This window comes from Tachyglossus aculeatus, chromosome 17 (assembly GCF_015852505.1).
Source record: "Tachyglossus aculeatus isolate mTacAcu1 chromosome 17, mTacAcu1.pri, whole genome shotgun sequence".
Taxonomy (NCBI): Eukaryota; Metazoa; Chordata; class Mammalia; order Monotremata; family Tachyglossidae; genus Tachyglossus; species Tachyglossus aculeatus.
This window is the reverse complement of record NC_052082.1, coordinates 33,034,203-33,048,122: the sequence shown is the minus strand read 5'-3', so window position 1 is coordinate 33,048,122 and position 13,920 is coordinate 33,034,203. Positions and strand designations below refer to the sequence as shown.

General features: G+C 40.5%; 1 non-coding gene across 1 annotated transcript; it reads left to right on the top strand.

The window, feature by feature from the left end:
• Positions 1-11,898: 11,898 nt before the first annotated feature.
• Positions 11,899-12,005, top strand: LOC119939882. Its single transcript, XR_005454837.1, has one exon. It is a non-coding gene; the product is annotated as a U6 spliceosomal RNA (small nuclear RNA).
• The last annotated feature ends 1,915 nt before the right edge of the window (positions 12,006-13,920 follow it).

Sequence of the window (13,920 nt, the reverse complement as noted above, 5' to 3'; positions counted from 1 at the left end):
GGATCTACAGTGGGGAAAAGACCACTGGTCAATCTTCAGTAACATTAGGTATGGACCACACCCTTGGATAAATAACATGGTTTGGAAATAGGGGAATAATACAATCTCTTATTGATGCTTTAGAATCTCCAGGAATAAAGAAAATTCAATTTGTTTTGCAGTCAGCATAACCTAATGGAAAGAGCATGGAATTGGGAAACTAGGGGACCTGGGTTCGAGGCCCACCAAGCCCATTGTGGGAACCTTGGACAAGTCACTTAACTTCTCTCAGCTTTAGCTGTCTCCAATTTACAATGGGGGTAAAACTGATTGTGGGACAAGGACTGCATTTTGATCTGTGACTTTGGGCACCCTACCCTCAGCTTCACAGCAATTATATATGTATTTCTAAGTTATATGCTAGAAATGAGTTGCTTATATTAATGTCTGTCTCCCCTTCTTGACAATAAGCTTACCGTGGGCAGGGAAAGTGTCTGCTAAATCGGTTGTATTGTACTCTCCCAAGCGTTTAGTAAAGTGTGCTGCACATAGTAAGCTCTCAGTAAAAACCATTGATTGAATGTTTCTGATCTATTAGCCTTTTATTTAGTGCAACTCTTACTACAAAGAGCTTAATAAGGTACTTTAATTATTGTCACTCTGAGGTTTTAAAGATTTCTCCTCTCTGTTTCTTTTCCTTTTTTTGGTTTGGTTCTTGGGAAATTTGCAGGATGAATGGAACGTTCATTTTTCTGTAAATTTTAGCTCAAAGCTCCTCAATCTAGCGTTGTTTATTCCAGTTTTATGACTTTCATATGTAATATTACTCATCATCCTGACTAATCGAATGAACAAGTGAAGCATCATGCAAAGGGCAGTTAAGTGGTACATCTGTGAGGGCTCACAACAGCTGCAGATCCAACAAAACAGAGGAATCACTTTCCCCTAAATGAGCAGCATGACCTTAGTGGAAAGAGCGTGGGCCTGAGAGCCAGAGCTCCTGGGTTCTAAGTAATAATTGTGGTATTTGTGAAGCACTGTGGCACATACAAGGTGACTGGGGCTCACAGTCTTAATCCCCATTTTACAGATGAGGTAACTGAGGCACAGAGCAGTTAAGTGACTTTCCCAAGTTACACAGCAAACATGTGACAGAGTCTTCATTAGAACTCACCACCTCCGACACCCAGGTCCACGGGTTTTCCACTAGGCTATGTTCCACTATTTGCTGTGAGACTCTGGGTAAGTGACTTAACTTCTCTGTACCTCAGTTACCTCAACTGTAAAATGGGGATTAAATCCGCCTCCCTCTGACTCAGATTTTGAGCCCATGTGGGACAGGGACTGTGCCGAACCTGATTAGCCTATATCTAGCCTAGCATGTAGGACGATGCTTGACACAGAGTAAGCATTTAATTATTATTCACAGCCATCGAGTCATTTCTGATTCACAGTGACTCCATGGATATACTTTCTCCAGAATGTCCTGTCCTCTGTCATAATCCACAACGTTTCTAATGGGTCTTCTGTTATCGTTGTTATGGTCTCTATCCATCTAGGCTGCTGATCTGCCTCTTCCAGGTTTTCCCTGAATTTTTCCCAGCATTAGTGTCTTCTCCAGAGAATTAGTTCTCCTGATTACGTGTCCAAAATATGCTAATTTAAATTGAGTCATTTGGCCTTCCAAATACCACATGGTTTAATTTGCTCCAAAATCCATTTGTTTGTTTTTCGGACAGTCCTTGGTATTCACCAAAGCCTTCTCCCACATCACATTTCAAAAAAATAAATGTTCTTTCTATCCTGTTTTTTCACTGTCCAGTTTTCAGATCCATACATTCACTGGAAACACCATAGAGTCGAATTTGTATTTTTGTGGCAATTGTTACATCAGCATATTTCATGACTTTTTCCAGGCTCTTCATAGCAAGTCTTCCTAACATTAATCTTCGGCATATTTCTTGGCTACTAGTTCCTTAATTATTGATTATCGATCCCAAGAAAGAAAAGTTATCAACTATTTCAATCTTCTCTCTGTTCACAGCAAATGTGTTTAAAACTTCCAGTTGTCATGATCTTTGTTTTCTTTACATTCAGATATAGGCCCTTCGTTTTGTTCTGTTCCTTAACTTTTAATAATAAGCCCTTCACTTTCTGCTAGTAGGGTTGTATCACCATTCAATATGGCAATACTTCAGGTGTACGCCCCAGCAACAGATGCAGAGCAAGAAGAAATAGATAGGTTTTACGATGAAGTACAGAGAGAGATTGATAAAAGCTGCAAGCAAGATATGTTGACTATAACTAGGGATTGGAATGCAAAAGTTGGTAATAGAATGGAAATGAAGGTTGATGGAAAATATGGGCTTGGAATTTGGAATCAAGCCGGGGACCGACATTGATTTCTGTGAATCAAATTACTTTTTTATTGCCAACACCTTCTTTATCCAACCTAAATGACCACTGTACACGTGGACTACACCAGATGGATTATATAGAAATCAAATAGACTATAATATTTGTAGAAAGAGATGGAGGAGTTCTATTTTGGCAGCAAAAACATGGCCTGGAGCTGATTGTGGAACATCATCATGAGCTGTTGATGTGTAAACTCAAGCTAAAACTTAGAAAGATCAATCATGCCTTACAGCTGCCCAAATATGAACTGATGAATATTCCCCTTGCATTTAAGGATCATGTAAAAAATAGATTTGAGGTTCTTAATCTTGCAGACAAGGAACCAGAGGAAATGTGGACAGAGATTAAAAACGTCATCAAGGAAGAAAGTCACACAGTATTGCAAAAGGTCAGGAAGAAGAAAAAGCCGAAATGGATGTCCAACATAACTCTGGAATTAGCCAAAAAAAAAGGAAGGAAGTGTTTAATAGCTTTAAAAGAAGAAGAGTTTATATAGAAAACACGTGACAATGAGTTATGCCAAAATTATGCATTGATTCTGACGAGTCATTAGTAAAGAGGAAATTAGGATGACTTTAAAAAAAAATACAGCATAGGAAAGGTGTATTTATTACCGTCTACCCTCCCTAGTGATATCTTAGAGATGAAGCATAGAAGCACAGGGAAGCAGCTCTAGTGAATAGAGCACGGATCTGGAAGTGAGAAGGACCCGGGTTCTTCTATTCCTAAAGCCATCACGTGTGTGTTGTGTGACCTTAGGCAAGTCACTCTAACTTCTCTGATTCTCATTTACCTCATCTGTGAAATGGAGATTGACTGTGAGCCCCATGTAGGACAGGGACTGTATCCAGACTGATTAGCATGTATCTACCCCAGTGCTTAGAACAGTCCTTCACACATAGTAAGACCTTGACAAATGCCATCATAGAAGTTAGATCACTAATCCTATGATGATGGAGCCATGAATGCAAATCAAATCCATGGGCTTCTAGTGCAGTGATCCCTGAGGAAGGTACTTAGTAAGCAACACTAGGCTGATAAATAGCTTTGGGATCCCAGCACCTGATGAAACTGCATCAAATTCTGGAAATAATAATGGTATTTGTTAAGCACTTACTATGTGCGAAGCACTGTTCTAAACACTGGGGGGGAATGCAAGGTGATCAGGTTGTCCCACATGGGGCTCATAGTCTTAATTCTCATTTTACAGATGAAGTAACGGAGGCTCAGAGAAGTTAAGTGACTTACCCAAGGTCACACAGCAGACGTGGCAGAGCCAGAATTAGAACCCATGACCTCTGACTCCCAAGCCTGGGCTCTTGCCGCTGAGCCATGCTGCTGGAAATAGCAGTATGACCTGAGGAGCAGACTGGCCTAGTGGAAAGAGCAAGGGCCTATGAGTCACTTCTCTGTGTCTCAGTTCTCAGCTGCAAAAGGGGGATTCAGTGCCTGTTCACCTTCCTTTTTAGACTATGAGCCCCAAGTGGGACCTGATTATCTTGTATCTACACCAGCACTTAGTACAGTGCTTAGCATGTAGTTAGTGATTAACAAATACCACAGTTATTATTGAGAGGAGCAGTGAGATGTCAGAGGGAAAGGGTGGGTAGGTAAGAGTGATTTCAGGATGAGAGAAAACAGATGGAGGGAAGTATCCTGTGGTATCTCATCTGTATCAAACTTCCATTGGTCTCTTAGACTATAAAGCTCACTGTGAGCAGGGAATGTGCTATATTGTATTCTCCCAAGCACTTAGTATTTTACCCTGAAAGCAGTAAGTGTCCAATAAGTACTAATGACTGACTTTGGAAAAGGTTCCAAATGTTCCTTATCATTTGGCCATGGATGTCACACCGTCAAGGTGGAGAGGGAGGGCCTCGATTCCTGTGGGAACAAAAACTCCATTGTCCTCTGAGATTCTGTTAATGAGCTGGAAAAAGGGAGTTGGACAGAAGTAAACAGACCTTCATGATTATTGTCGATCATAAATTTCCATGATTTGGTTTTCAGTTTCACTTGAAAATATGGGTGGCCAAGAGAGCAGGGTAGGAGAATTTGACTCAGGAACGAGACTGATGTTAACAGTTTGGAGGTCTTGTTCACAGTCTGCTCCTGGTTCCACAAAAACCAGAAAGCCCCATCTAAATTAAAATAGCATCCATTTTGGATCACATTCTGCCTATTGCACCAATAACAAATAATTTTCTCTCCTACCTAAACTTTTGCCATACAAAGTTCATCTCACTGATCTCCTCCTCTAGACTGTAAGCTCTCTGTGGGCGGGGAACGTTTCTTCCAACTCTGTTGTATTCTACTCTCTCAGAGGACCTAGGGTCTAATTCCAGTTCTTCCATTTATCTGTTTGTCCTTATGTATGTCACTCAGGTTCTCAGTGCCTCGGTTCCCTCAATTGCAAAATGGGCATTCAATACCTGTTCTCCCATCTACTGTGAGCCCCCTGTGGGACCTGATTATCTTGTATCTACCCCAGCATTGGACACACAGTAAATGCTTAACAAATAACACAAATTGTAAATCCTTTAGGTCTCAAAATAATAATAATACATAGTAATAATTATAATCCTGCCATGAATTCTGAAAGTGTCACTTCAGTGAATTTTAGAGAGTGGTCATTGCCAATTTTAGGAGTTGAACTTACAGGTCATCTAAAATCAGCTAGGTTTCAAAGGAAAACCTGTTGATTATTTTTGTCATGCCCCATCCTCCACTGGGCTAAGGACCTGCCAACTATATCCCAGTCACCCCATTTACAGATGCTCAGATAACTAAGAAAAAGAAAGGGTTTTCCCGTATTGCCTATATAATTGCAGCTCTGTATAACCTGGCTCCTTTCTAGTTTCTGAACTTTAGAAGTGGCTTGTTTCCCAATAAGAGGTTTTTAATTAAAGATGATGGATTATTAATTCTAATAACTCTGCCAGAACAACATTTTTCTGTGCTTTTATTTTTCTCCCTATCAACAGGGGAGTGAGGTGAAATTCTAGGTCCCGTCCACCGTTGCTATCAATAGAGTCGAGTAACTTTAGCGACATATCATCCTATCGCCCCAGATTATTTTAAGTGCTCTTTGAAAGGCTTTTCAACATTCCTGAGTGAAAAATATAACAGTGTTATCCAAAAGGCTTTCCAAGGTTATTCCCTTCCAGTCAACCAAAGAAGCTGCCAGGGCTGGCAGTGCCAGGCTGTTGCAGAGAAACTCAGAACTTTTTGGGATTTTAAAGTCTTGTCTGAAGTGAAAGGAGAGAGTGAATTGGATCACTGTAGAACTAGAAGATCACTGCAACTAGAAGATGCAGTCTAAAAATGATTTTTCCTCAAAAGTGGGTTTTAGAGGATTAAACTGTGGGAATAATTGTGTCAAATCGTCCCTTTACCTGCCTCTCAAGTCATAATTAGCAAGAGAACTGGGGCTTCCGTTTCACATGAGCCCTTGGGGCAAGTAATTCTGAGGCTGCAAATCTCTAAAATACTTGAGGTCTGAGCCACAAGCAAGCCTTTTCTCTGTGCAAATGTGGGCGTTTCCTAATCTCAGTAGCGCTTCCATTGTGCACACTCTTCTAGAAGCAGGTTAGCTAATCTGTTCTTCAGAAACAATTGCACTGCCAAGTTTCTATTTAACCAGAGGAAGAAGTGAATATGAATTTATGCTTGAAAAACATTGAGTGAATGCGAGTTGGTCTGGCCTAAAGAAAACTAACACATTGCTGAAGTGGTTTTATGTCAACCTCATCGTAAAGATCTTTGTTATAAATCTCTCAAATATAAGTGTTTCACTTTGATTCTCTACATTATTAAACCAAATGATGATCTCTTCATTTGAACCATTTTCCTAAAGACAAAACTGTTTTAACTACTCAACATGTAATGGGAAAGTGCATAAATTTGAGCTTGAAAAAATTCACTGGATTTTAAAAGGGAAATGCCAGGTGATTCGTGCATTTGGTTCAATTCTATTCGATTCCACTCATATTAATCGAGAACCTATAGGGGCCTAGGTCTTTACCAAATGTTATGAGGCATTATAGGAGAGATGACAAACCAAGGAATTTCCATCTGAATTTATGAGAAACCCGAGTGGAAGAAGTTTAATTCTTAATATAGTTTTCTTACAATATTGTTGCTATGGATCCAATATGAATCTGTGTAGCTCCTCTTTCTCTCTCGTTGAAGGTCGATTTTCAGTAGTGAGCAGTGTCTTCCCCTCTAGACTGTATGCTCCTTGTGGACAGAAAACACCTACCAACTCTGTTATATTCTAATAATAGTAATTGTACTGGTTAAACGCTCTCTATGCACTTTCTATGTGCCAAGCACTGCTCTAAGTCCCGGGATAGATAAAATTTATTCAGGTCAGACCCAGTCCCTACCTCACATATTTTCCCAAGCATTTAACACAGTGATCTACACCAAGCAAACACTCCACAAATACCACTGATGGAATTATTGATTCTGTCCTTGCATATCCACTGCAATCTACTATGGGTTAACTAGGGAGGTAGTTCAAACACCTCCTAATTGAGATCAAACCATGCCTTCCTTTGGCAACAGTAAAAAGGAGAAAAGGAAGCAGTGACCTTGTGTTCATCTGTTGCTTTGTCTTTACATACTCGTGCGCTATTTCTGCTTGGGCAGATCATTTAACTTCTCTATGCCGCAGTGTCTCATCTGTACAATGGGAATGAAATACCAGTTTTCCTTCCTAGATTGTGAGACTCCCATGGAACGGAATCTGTGTCTGACCTGATTTTATCTTGTATTTATCCCAGCACTTAGTACAAAGCTTGGACCATAGTAAGTGCTAGACAAATATCATTATTATTACAATTAAGACCAACATTGATGAATTAAAACCATCACTGAGGCAATGCTTCATTTCAATCTAGTTCAGTTGAGTAGGACAGTGAGAAGAATAGATGAGTAGCCGTAACCCAAATAGTTGCTTTATGCTGAACAGAAAAGGACTTACCTGTACAAGTGGGAAGGATAGATATAGGGAAACTCAAGCTTAAAAAGTCAATCATTGGTGCTTATTATTTCTGCCACATCTCAGAGCTTTCAGTCTATGTAAAAAACAAAACAAAAAAAACTTTCCTTCCTATCTATCCTTGGGATGTTGTCGGCAATTACTAAGTGCTTATTGTGCACAGAACATTGTATTAAGCACTTGGAAGAGTACAATACAATAGAGTTGGTAGACACATTCCCTGCCCACAGTGAGCTTAAAGTGAAGAGGGCAAAATGTGGTATGGTGGTAGATTGCTAGGAGGTGGCAGTAGTAGAAAAGACAACCTAAAATGGGCTAATCAGGAGAGGAGATACTAATGAAATTGGCATTACAAGTTGCAAATTCATCAGTTTATCGAAGGGTAACCATTATATGCATCCCATGTAGGATTTTGGGCTCTACATATTTTGTCACACCCACATGCATGGTTATGATCTTAGTGTCGACATCAACATCTTAGAGAATGAAAGGCAGCGATACTTGTGGTGAGCTTAATGAATTGTTAAATTGTTGCTGTTAATGATGAGATCCTGCTACTGCTGTTGCTATTAATGATGAGAGAAGCAGCATGGCTCAGTGGAAAGAGCATGGGCCTTGGAATCAGAGGTCATGATCTCTACTTTGCCAATTGTCAGCTGTGTGACTTTGGGCATGTCACAACTTCTCTGTGCCTCAGTTACCTCATCTATAAATTGGGGATTTATAGACTGTGAGCCCCCCGTGTAACAACCTGATCACTTTGTAACCTCCCCAGTGCTTAGAACAGTGCTTTGCATATAGAAAGCGCTTAATAAATGCCATCATTATTATTATTATCCCATTGCAGCCATCTACCACCTGCTAATTACCCAAAGGAAAAATGGATCGTCTTTATTTTTTGGGCCTGGGAGTCAGAGGAATTCACTTCTAATTCCAGCTCTGCCACTTGTCTGCTGGGTAACCTTGGGCAAGTCACTTAACTTCTGTGTCTCAGTTTCCTCATCTGTTAACTGGAGGTTAAATCCTATTTCCTCCTACCTAGACTATGAGTCCATGTGGAACTGGGAGTGTGTCCAACCTGATAGCCTTCTATCTACTCCAGTGATCAGAACAGTGCTTGGCACATAGTAAGCACTTAATAAATACTATTTATTATAATGGTATGGGCTTATTACTATTGGCAGGTTTGACATGCTTAAGAAGGAAATGAAAACCAGTTAAAGATGCCCAATTTGAGTGTACTTTTGGATACCAATGAATTACTAAAAAGAACTATGAAATACTTGAAACAAGTCATATATACATTAACAGGTTGAATTATCTTTTAAAGACAGATGACATTAAGAATATATTATCTCCTTACCCTATGCTTTCAAACAAGACCAAGTATCCCTGTCTTAATAAAAAATAATTATGTCTGCTAAGTGCTTACTATGTGCCAAGGACTCTTATAAGTACTAAAATAAATAAAAGATGATCGGATTGGATTCAGTGCCATATAGGGCTCTCAGTCTAGGTAAAAAAACAACAAAAAAAACCCTTTCCTTCCTATCTATCCTTAGGATGTTGTCCAGAATTTGAAAGTCACTTCCATCCTGAAATCATTCTGATTTACTTCAATAATAATAATAGTATTAAAGTGCTTACTATGTTCCAAATGCTGTAGTAAGTGCTGGAGTAGATATGAGATAATCAGATCCTTCAATCTAAACAGAAGGGAGGACAGGTATCGAATCCCCATTTTTCAGGTGAGGGAACAGAGGTACAGAGAAGTTAGGTGACTTTCCCAAGGGCACACAGCAGACAAGTGGCAGAAGTAGAATTAGAACCCAGGTCCTCTGACGACCCCCGCCCCGGGCCCATGCTCTTTCCCCTAAAACACACTGCTTTCCCTTCTGGCAAGTGGCTGACACAATTCTCAAACTCAGAATAGCATTTACTGCATAATTGGCTGAACACCTAATCAGGAAAAGAAGGGGAGGTGGAGTTCTGACAGAATAAATACCATTTCTGGAACAGCTAATGCTGCAGCTCAGAAGGGAGATAATAGGTTGGATTTATTTCTAGAAGTTGGAAGGATCTCGTGTAGGAAGTACATGTAGAAGGTGACCTGAATTCTGTAAACCCTCAGGATAAATGGCCACTGTGTCAGAAGACTGGCTGATCACCAGTTTAACTAACTTCCATCTAGTAAAATCCCGGCACTTACAGACCGGTGATTGTCACTTCTCTGTGTGGCAATTACTCTAATTTATAATTAAGTTTAGGACCAGTGAGCTTTGCAGAACAACAACATCACTTCTGTAAAGGGAAATTATACCTCATTAACCTGGTGCAATCCATGGATGATCAGAGCGCATAATGGGTCACTGGAAGGAGAGCTAGAAATGCAGAAGGAATAGCTAGAACTGTTCTATCACGCTTCTGTAAACATGCAGCCCATGGAGGGTAGCATCACAGATTTCCTCCAAGCATGCTGCAGTCCCTGTTGAAAGCTGAAAATTCTGAAAAAGGGCTTTGTACTAATATTTCAAAACTGGAATTTAAATGCAGTACGTTGTCCGGAAAGTTGAAAATTGCAAAAAAAAAGTTATTTTGACATCACATTTTCTGTAGATTTTCTAATAGGAAGGGAATATATATGCACTGAATTGCTGATGAATTCCATGTAAACTGAATTTAATCAAATATAACTGTCAAATGTGGATGGTCCCAACCTCCCTCCACAAGGTCAGCTCTCGTTCATCTCCTCCCACAACATAAACACACACATGCCCTCCCTTCCCCCCACCCCCCTCAATTCTGCCCACAGTGTTTCTATCAGTCGAAAAGCAGTGAAGAAAGCAAGTTCTTGTAAGGAGACCAAATTGTTGTCAAATGGTACTTTCCAAACGCTCAGTATAGTGTTCTGCACACAGTAAGTGCTCAGTAAATATGACTGAATGAATGAAAAGCTCCTGTTAATGCTTGCATAGCTCAGTATTTTCCCCTTTACCAGTTCCCCATAGCCTAACAATCACTGATCTGACACATCACCTTCTTGAGTTACAGACGGTTACATTCCTTAAAACCAATGACTGTCATGACCAGAGAGAAAAGACTTTCCAAAGGAAGCAGCTGTCAGGATGGCTAGACTCTAAATTTGACTTATCATGACAGTGGTTGTATTTGTATGGGTTAACCCCTAGGATTAGTTCTTGCCTGCCCTCTCCACCTCCCTAAAACAGATGTCTGGATTACTGTGCTACTCCAGAGAAACAAAGAGGGATTAGGGTCTCTCCTCTGTCTACTGTACTAAGCATACTTTGGGCTTTTCCAAAGGGATTCGCGTGTGTTTATATGTATATGCACACATACACGCATATAAATATATATTATATATATATATATATATATATATATATTTCAATGAAGGTATGGGTTAACAAGAATCAGTTCCAGAGTGGAAGAAAGAGATGGATTACATTAAAGAAATCATATGGCAAAGTTCTTTATTTAATGGTATTTGTTAAGCACTTACGGGCACTGTTCTAAGCGATAGGGGTAGTTAAGCAGGTTGGACACAGCCCCTGTTCCACCTGGGGCTTAATCCTTATTTTACAGATAACAGAGGCATAAAGAAGTGAAGTGTCTTGCCCAAGGTCACACAGCAGACATGAGGCAGAGCCAGGATTAGAACCCAAGTCCTTCTGATTCCCAGGACCTTGCTCTAAGCATTTAGCTTCATGTGACCCTATGAGAATAATTCAATCACCCATCTTTCCCTGCAGGCATTATGTGTTTACTGCGTGGAAATATTATCACTTCCATCTTAATCCAATCAATCAATAGTATTTCTTGAGCACTTACTATGTGCGGAGCACTTTACAGTGTGGCTCAGTGGAAAGAGCGCGGGTTTGGGAGTCAGAGTTCATGGGTTTGAATCCCACCTCCCCCACATGTCTGCTGTGTGACCTTGGGCAAGTCACTTAGCTTCTCTGTGCCTCAGTTCCCTCATCTGTAAAATGGGGATTAAGACTGTGAGCCCCACGTGGGACAACCTCATCACCTTGTATTCCCCCCAGCACCTAGAACAGTGCTTCGCACCTAGTAAGCACTTAACAAATACCAACATTATTATTATTATTATTATTACTAAGCACTTGGGCAAGTACAACATAACAAAATTAGCAGACACAATCCCTGCCTATACAAGCTGACCAGCTAGAGGGGCAAACACATTCATATGGATAAATAATGTATAATATATAATTTAAAAATATGAAAAATGCTGTGGGGTTGGGGGTAAGGCAAATAGAAGTCAAAAGGTTACATATTTAAGTGCGTAGATGTTGCAGAAGGGAGAGGGAGCTGGGGCAGAGAGCTTATTCTGGAAAGGCCTTTGGGAAGAGATGTAAGTGAAATCATTCCAACTTTTTCTTGGGATATATTCATGCTTGAAGGATGACAGAAGTGTTTATTTGAGGTGATGTAAACCAGTTCTATTGTGCAATATGGTGCTCGCTTCAACAGGACAAATACTCAAATTGGAACGATACAGAGAAGATTAGCATGGCCTTTGTTCAAGGATGAAATGCAAATGTGTGAAGTGTCTCATATTTTCCCTCTAGACTGTTCTCATTTCGAGCAGGGAACATGTCTTCTCTTTCTTTTGTACTGTACTCTCCCAAGTGCTAAAGTACTGTGCTTGGGGTATAATAAGTGCTCAGTAAATGCCATTGGTTTTTGATTGATCCATGGGCATTTGGGTTTTCTTCAACTAGTTTTCCAAAGGACGGCTTTGTATCTGAGTACTGCTTAGTAGCTTCGGCCAGGTCGGAAAGAGTTTTGGTCATAGGTGAACTTGGCCATCTAAATGTGCTCTGAAATAAAAGGAGGAATGGAGAAATTAGAACAGTGGAGAAAAAATGTTTCCAAACACCCAACACCTAAGGACAGAAAAGTCATGTTGTGTAGATTAGCGATGGACTGACAGTTGTTACAATGGCTTGATTCTGAATGAAGGGAGACACATTGAGGTTATTCACTTCCTTCAGAAAGACACATTTTTGTTGACTCATCTTGAAATTAAATGCCTTTCCTCTTTGCAAATGAAGCATTCTCTTCCCCCTCCCCACCCTACTCCCACCTCCAGCTTCCAGGGTAGGGTAGGCCTGCTGAAGAAGTGTAGGAGAAGACAGGATCACAGGATTGGGAAGTGTTGTAGAAGTGTTGCCTGGCTATCAGGACACCTGGGTTCTAGTGCCTCTTCTACCACTGGTTGGTAAGCGCTTAGAACAGTGCTTTGCACATAGTAAGCGCTTAATAAATGCCATCATTATTATTATTATTGCCTCCCCTACCTGTACTATAAAGTCTGTCTCTTCCACTAGATTATAAGCTCCTTGAGGGCAGGGATCATGTCTTCTTACACTATGGTAATAATGATAATGATTCATTTAGTGCTTACTTTGTGCAAAGCACTGTTCTAAACACTGGGGAGGTTACAAGGTGATCAGGTTGTGCCACGGGGGCTCACAGTCTTAAACCCCATTCTACAGATGAGGTAACTGAGTCACAGAGAAGTTAAGTGACTTGCCCAAAGTAACACAGGGAAACAGCATGGCTCAGTGGAAAGAGAACGGGCTTTGGAGTCAGAGGTCATGGGTTCAAATCCTGACTCTGCCAACTGTCAGCTGTGTGACTTTGGGCAAGTCACTTCACTTCTCTGGGCCTCAGTTACCTCATCTGTAAAAATGGGGATTAAAACTGTGAGCCCCTTGTGGGGCAAACTGATCCCCTTGTAACCTCCCCAGTGCTTAGAACAGTGCTTTGCACAGAGTAAGCGCTTAACAAATGCCATTATTATTATTAATTGGCGGAGCCGGAATTTGAACCCATGACCTCTGACTCCAAAGCCCATGCTCTTTCCACTGAGCCACGCTGCTTCTCTACTTCGTACTCTCCAAAGTGTTTAGCAGAGTGCTCTGCACAGAGTAAGTACTCAGTAAATACCATCGATTGAAACACATGATGTGCAAGGTGTAACTGGCTGAACTTATGAACCCACACACCAGTAAAATCTCACGTGGAGCCTGTAGGCCAATTATTTATACTTCGAGTTAGAGAATCTAGGAAATACACCTGACAGGGGATCCCAATTTTCAATATATATATCTTGTCAAACTCGTGAGCTTTAATTAAACTCAGAATTAATTCCAGAAAAAGCGAGAGATCTGTGTTTTATCAAGGCAGATGTAAATGAAATAGCACATGAGAACTTCCATGAAGCAATTCAGGAAGATTAATGTTGCTGAAGAGCATAATTCCTGTGGCATTTTATGGCAAAACAAGGTCAAGGTGATGGCCCTTTCCCCCAGAGTTAGCATGATAAGATCAACAGAAGAAAATCAAACTCCCTGCTGTCTTCTAATGGATTCCTTACCCACTGTAAAGCTAACTCCATCAGGAGGTGAAAGAGAAATGAGAGCAGATGCAGAATTTCATCATTTTAACCACTATTTAGCTTTCCTTTATTT